Raw genomic sequence first — 6,210 nt, forward strand, 5'->3', positions numbered from 1 at the left:
GCAGAGGCCCCCTAGTGGGGGCCTTGTGCTGGATCCTTGTGCTGTGGGAGGAATCTTGTGGGTCCGGAATGAAGACACAACCTGCGGCTGTCAAAGGAGTGTCAACCGATTCAGTGTCCGTAAACTGGACGCTTGGAATGACCAAAATGCAAATCCACCTTCTATCAGTTTCCCACAACACGCAACTCCCGTTTTCCCTCATCTTGGTTTCTGGGTGCCTGGCTGGGTGTCGGGGTTGTGACATGTAAGGGTTCAATGCAATTTTTGCTTTGCCCTCCCTGTGCCCTTGGAATCAGGAAGTGTGTTCCCTCAATGTATTGTTACAGTGAGGGGGAAGTCAGGAAACGGGCAGCCAGAGGTGGGAGCGCGAGCAGCCGGTCCTGGGAACTGGGCTGAGATGAATAGGTCACAAATCACAGAGCTGACAGGGGGGAATAGAAGGACCCAGACTCACCTGTTACCATGGTGGGAAGGGGAGTGGGACCACCAAACCAGGAGATTGGTAAATGTTTCCCCAGGACCTAAGACCCAATGTCTCACACAGTCTCAGCCATAAGGGCCTCTGCTCAGGCCCATGTCATTCCCCACTAGCCTCAATGTCCCTCAGTGTATTGTCATGACACAACCAATCACAACACTTCATTCTTGTGTTCTTCTCCTTGTCTCATCACTGCACTGTCTCATCACTTATAAAAGTGCTCTGTGGGGCCAGAGTCATAATACAGCAAGGAGGGCAGGGAGGCCTTGCACATGCCCAAAACTGGTTCGATCTCTGGCATGTCATATAGTTCCCCAAGCATCGCCAGAAGTAATTCCTGAGTGGAGAGTCGGGAGTCACCCCAGAGCTTTGTCAGGGGTGACGCAAGAAGAAAGAAAGAAAGAAAGAAAGAAAGAAAGAAAGAAAGAAAGAAAGAAAGAAAGAAAGAAAGAAAGAAAGAAAGAAAGAAAGAAAGAAAGAGAGAGAGAGAGAGAGAAGGAAGGAAGGAAGGAAGAGAGGGAGGAAGGAAGGAAGGAAGGAAGGAAGGAAGGAAGGAAGGAAGGAAGGAAGGAAGGAAGGAAGGAAGGAAGGAAGGAAGGAAGGAAGGAAGGAAGGAAGGAAGGAAGGAAGGAAGGAAGGATCCTAAGGGGTTACTCCTGGCTCTGCATCAGGGATCGGATCACTACTGATGGTACTTGAGGAACCCTCTAGGATGGGTCCCAGCAGGGATGGAACCCCGGTCACCCACAAGCAAGGCAAACACCCTTCCACAGTACTCTCACTCCAGCCCTTAAGAAGAAAATTTCTAGTGTTCCCTCTGGGGGTCGGATGGGGAAACTGGTGAAATTTGTTCTCAAGAGCGAGCCCTAAGGAAAGACTCTAGGACACAGAGAAACCGGGGACACGAGGCCCTTCTGATTCCTGGCTGAAGTTGCAGTAGGCAGGAAGCTGATACTGTTACAGCTGTCAAAGTGCCACCGCCCACAGAGCAGATGATTACCAGCATGTGTTGCAGGAGCAGCAGCAGGGCTGGTCCCCTCGGGTGTCAGTGGACACAGTTTTGTGAACACACTGAAGCATCTATCAGCATCTTCCACCCTCCGGGACCGGCCCCAGCAAGGGCTCCAGGGAGGTCAGTGCTGGGGGACTCAGAGACCTTGGGCCAGGGTGATCCTCAGAGCCCTGCTGGCATGTGGCAGTCACCGAGATTCTAGAAACTGGAGTTGGGGTCTGGGCGATAGCCTAGAGGGGAGGGCGTTTCCCTTGCACGTGGCCGAACTGGGTTAGATCCTTGGCTTCCCAAGCGTCCCGGGAGCCACCCAGGAGTGATCCCCTAGTGCAGAGCCAGGAGTCAGCCCTGAGCACCGCCGGGGGGTTACCCAAAACCAAAAAAAAAAAAAAAAAGGCAGCAAACGGGGCTCTCCAGACCATCAACCTAAGTAGGCGGCCAGTGGTCCCCAGCTGAGACCATCATTAAAGGTGAGGCCAGCGAAGGGCAGCCGCGACTGCGCATGTCGAAAGTGTGGCGGGAGTGAAATTCTAAGCCAGGAGCTGCTTTGGCCGAGGGCCCCATACGGGAGTAGCCAAGGGCAAAATTCCTCACGCTTTTCAGTCCTTCTCCATAACGGAGATCAGACCTCTGAGAGGCGACCCAACACGTGGAAGGTGCAGAGCAGCCACAGGTAGAGTGAGGGAAATGACAAGGTTCCTTCTGGAGGTGGAGGACGGGTCGGTCACGTTCACGGAAAAGCGAGAAAGCCACCTTGGGACGGGCGGGCGACACCACTCTGGGTGTACGGGGCGGGGGCGTTGGTGGACAGTGAGGGCGGGGCTGGGACCCGATAAGCAGAACCTGCACTCGCAGCCCAAGTTCTTTCCTAAGCGCACCCTTCTCCGGCGATGAGCTGTCCAGTGCTGACCGAGGCGCTGCCTGGGGAGGCCCCGCTACGGGTGCCGGGCAACTCCTACTCGGTGGTGGTTGGGGGGAGAGGGGGCTACGAGGAGCCCGAGGGGGCGGGCGGTGCGGTGTGGGTGGACGGTGACCCTCGTCCTGCCCTGGGACTCGGGCCCGGCCGTCAGCCCGGCCCAAGGGCGCGGAGGCAGAGGAGGCGCTGCGGGAGGCGGCCGACGGCCCCATCCTCGTGGACACTGGGAGCCCCTGGGCTGGCGAGGCGCTGCTGGGGGCCCTGGAGGGACAGGGCGTGGGCCCGGGCGACGTGGGGCTGGTGGTGGGCACGCTCGGACCACGTCGGGAACCTGGGGCTATTCCCCCGGGGCGACCCTGCTGGTGTCGCACGACTTGTGCCTCCCTGGGGGCTGCTACCTCCCGCACGGGCTGAGCGAGGCGCGGCCCCTGCGGCTCGGACCCGGGCTCGAGGTGTGGGCCACGCCGGGCCACGGCGGCCAGCGGGACGTGAGCGTGGTGGTGGAGGGCACGGCCCTGGGCACCGTGGTGGTGGCCGGCGACGTGTTCGAGCGCCAGGGGGATGAGGAGTCGTGGCGGGCGCTGAGCGAAGACCCGGTGGCGCAGGAGCGGAGCCGCAGGAAGGTCCTGGCCGCCGCCGACGTGGTGGTTCCCGGCCATGGGGCGCCCTTCAGGGTGATCAGGGGAGTCCGAAACACAGACGCCGCCGTTGGGCACTGAGGAGCCCGGGGACCACGCTTCTGCTTCAGGAACTAAGGACCAGGATCGCAGAGGCCGAGCAGCGCGGCGGGAGTCAGCTGAGAGCTTCAAGGTCTCCTGCGAGGACCAAGCCCCCTTTTCTGCGCTCATCACCAAGTGAGACCAAGGACTGGCCTGACCCGTGTCCCCTCCTCTGAGACCTCGTTAGTAAACAGGGGTGTGGTTAAAAATAAAATCTGGGAACCACCAACAATCCTGCCCCCCAGCCTACTGCGGGCCATGAACAGGGCAACCTTGCATATGTAGTGGGCTAAGCGGTACTCGGTACTCTGGCCAGCTGGTTCTCTTAGGCTGCAGGTTGCAGAAAGAACGTGCCCACTGTAGGGCACCCCACTATGATCTATGGTGTGGCTGAGAGGGCATTTGCTTGCATGCAATCCCTGGCATTCCTTATGGTTCCCTGGGCTATGCAAGCAGTGATCCCTGAGAAATGCCAGGTGTGTCCCCTACACACACACACACACACACACACACACACACACACACACATACGACCCCATCACCAGCCTTGTTTCTCCACCCGTTCTGCATTCATTCTCTCAATCCCGAAGAGCCTGGCTCAGGAGGGTAGGACAGTGAGGGACAGACAAACGGCCGTCCCTCCTCGGGGTCGATTTACCAAGTGATCAGAGAGGAAGTACCTGTGCTGACTGAGGGGAGAGAATGATCCAGCGGGAAGGGGACAAAAGGGGGTAGGGGATGTGTCTTCCTTTAGAGTGCTCTGGGAGAACGTCCTGGGAGCGGAAGCTTGACGAGAACTGAGTGGAAGGAGATCTGCAGAACGGGGGAGAGGCGATTCCAGCCCCAGGAGCAGTCGCTATGGAGCTCAAGACAGGCGGGCTCGACCTGCCGGGGGAGCAGGAAGGTCCTGCCCTATGCAATGCCCAGGAAGGGCACAGGAAGGTTCTGGGTTACTTCTGAGACACAAGCCTTTGGCCTGAGAACAGACTGATGACACAGACTCATGGAACCCATGTTTGGGTACCCGCCACTCAGGCCAGTTACTCAGGGCTGACATGAGAAAGGTTTCTTCAAAATGAGCAGCCCTCCAGGATGGGGTCTCATGTGACCCCCATCTACCTTCCCCCATATTTTTTTTATATGTAGGAGCACTACTATTAATTCAGCCATTGATTAAGCTGGTTGAATTGGGCATGAACTCTACATTACATTTTTTTTTATTTTTAACATTTTTTTTTATTGAATCACTGTGAGATACAGTTACAAAGCTTTCATGTTTGAGATTCAGCCGTACAATGATCGAACACCCATCCCTCCACCAGTGCACACTTTCCACCACCAATGTCCCCAGTATATCTCCCCCACCATCCCAGTCCTACCCTGCCTCCTTGGCAGACAATTTCCCCAATACTCTCCCTCTACTTTGGGGCATTTTGTTTTGTTCGAATTTTCCCACCACCATTCAAGCCTGCTTGCCAGGGGCAGATGCTAGATCATTTATTGTCCAGTGCTCGTCTTGAATGTCCTGGATGCTGCGGCCGCGCGCTTCTGGAACCCTGGATTGTAAGTGGTTGGACTCCAGAGACTTTTCTGTAGGGCACTTTGGGATTCAGTTGCGGGTCTCTGGACCAGGGCTGTTGGTGCGCTAAGATGGCACTCGGAAGGACATTGTGGGGGTGACAGCTGGGCTGATGAGTGGATGGGGAGCTGGGGAGGGACAGCCCGGCACCTCTGTTAGCATTCAGCATGGAGATTTCATCCTGGGACCCGCATATCTGGGCCTCGCTATGGAAACTCTCGGTGGCCGGGATTCCATCTGGAGTAGGCGGGGAGATGCACCTGCTCCATCTGGGGTGCCCCGGTGAAATTGGCTCAGTATGGGGCCCGGAGAGATCTCTGGCTCTGTGGTGTCTCCCAGGATTCTCTGGACCAGGGATGTTGGTGCACTAAGGTGGCTCCCAGAGACATAATGTGGGCGTGGCAGCCAGAACTATGAGTGGATGTGGACAGGGAGCCGGAGAGGGACAACCTGGTGCTTCTGTGGTCAGCCCGGGAGAGGCAGAGGGAGGACACGTGTGTGAGGGGGAAGCGGGTGCCTAATGTTTGTGCATCATTGGACCTGAAAGCCATCCCTGTGTCTCCTCTTCTTTGTCTCTGGGTCACACCCGACTGGAATAGAACGGACCCGAGGCCAAGGGGAGCCTGGGTGTTTCCTGTAGCTTCTTCCCAGGCCCCGGGAGACAGCCTCGGTCCGTGGGGGCCGGGAAGGAGCAGCGGGCAGGGGCTGCGGCTGGAGCTGGAGAGAGCAGGGGAGGGTGGGGGAGGTGTCAGCCTGGGGAGCAGGAGAGAAAGGGTCAGGCAGGGCGGCTGTCCCCTCCTCTGGCAACAGGCAATGTGTCCTGGTGGCCTGTCCCCCACCCAAACTCATGTCTCTACTCTGACCCACCAGAGACCCCCCGAGCCTAGCTGCAGAGTAGCACCGTGAGCCCACGGGGAGGGCCCGAGGCTCCCCCCACTCCCGCCCTTCTCTTGCCCCCACAGCCCAGAAGGAGCCCTGTCTGCATGCCGCACCCCTGTACCTGCCTCCTTCCCCTCTTGCGGGCAGGGGTGAGAGGGGCCCCCACCTTTTGTCTCGGCACTGTGGCTCTACTGCCCTGACCAGGACCTGCAGGGCCGCCTGCCCACTGCTGTCTCTGCCTGGACACTCACGGCTGGACCCTGTCCAGCCCGCTGCCTTGCGCCCACACCTTCCTATGAGGAACCTCTCAAAGCCCTTCCCAGGAGGCCGCTGTGGTTCCCACTCCCCTCCCCCACAGCCTCCTGGGGTCCCCTCCCCCACAGCCTTGGGTGCCCATCTCCGGTTGGAAGCCTGCACCCCGGGGGCAACAACCCAGTAGCACCTCAGCAGCCTCTAGAGCACCCATACTGTTGGGGCTGCGACGCTGCCCCCCCTCGGGAACTGAAGGGGGTTCCCCCCCACACACCGCAGGGCAGTGGCCTCCCAGCACCCATCTCCAAGCTGTGTGTGTGTCTGTCGTGTGTGTGTGTGTGTGTCTATCTCTGTGTGTGTGTCTGTGTGCATTTGAGT

General features: G+C 58.4%; 1 pseudogene; it reads left to right on the top strand.

Moving 5' to 3' along the window:
• Positions 1–2,377: 2,377 nt before the first annotated feature.
• Positions 2,378–3,122, top strand: LOC101550979 (metallo-beta-lactamase domain-containing protein 1-like; annotated as a pseudogene).
• The last annotated feature ends 3,088 nt before the right edge of the window (positions 3,123–6,210 follow it).

Source organism: Sorex araneus, chromosome 4 (genome assembly GCF_027595985.1).
Source record: "Sorex araneus isolate mSorAra2 chromosome 4, mSorAra2.pri, whole genome shotgun sequence".
Classification (NCBI taxonomy): domain Eukaryota; kingdom Metazoa; phylum Chordata; class Mammalia; order Eulipotyphla; family Soricidae; genus Sorex; species Sorex araneus.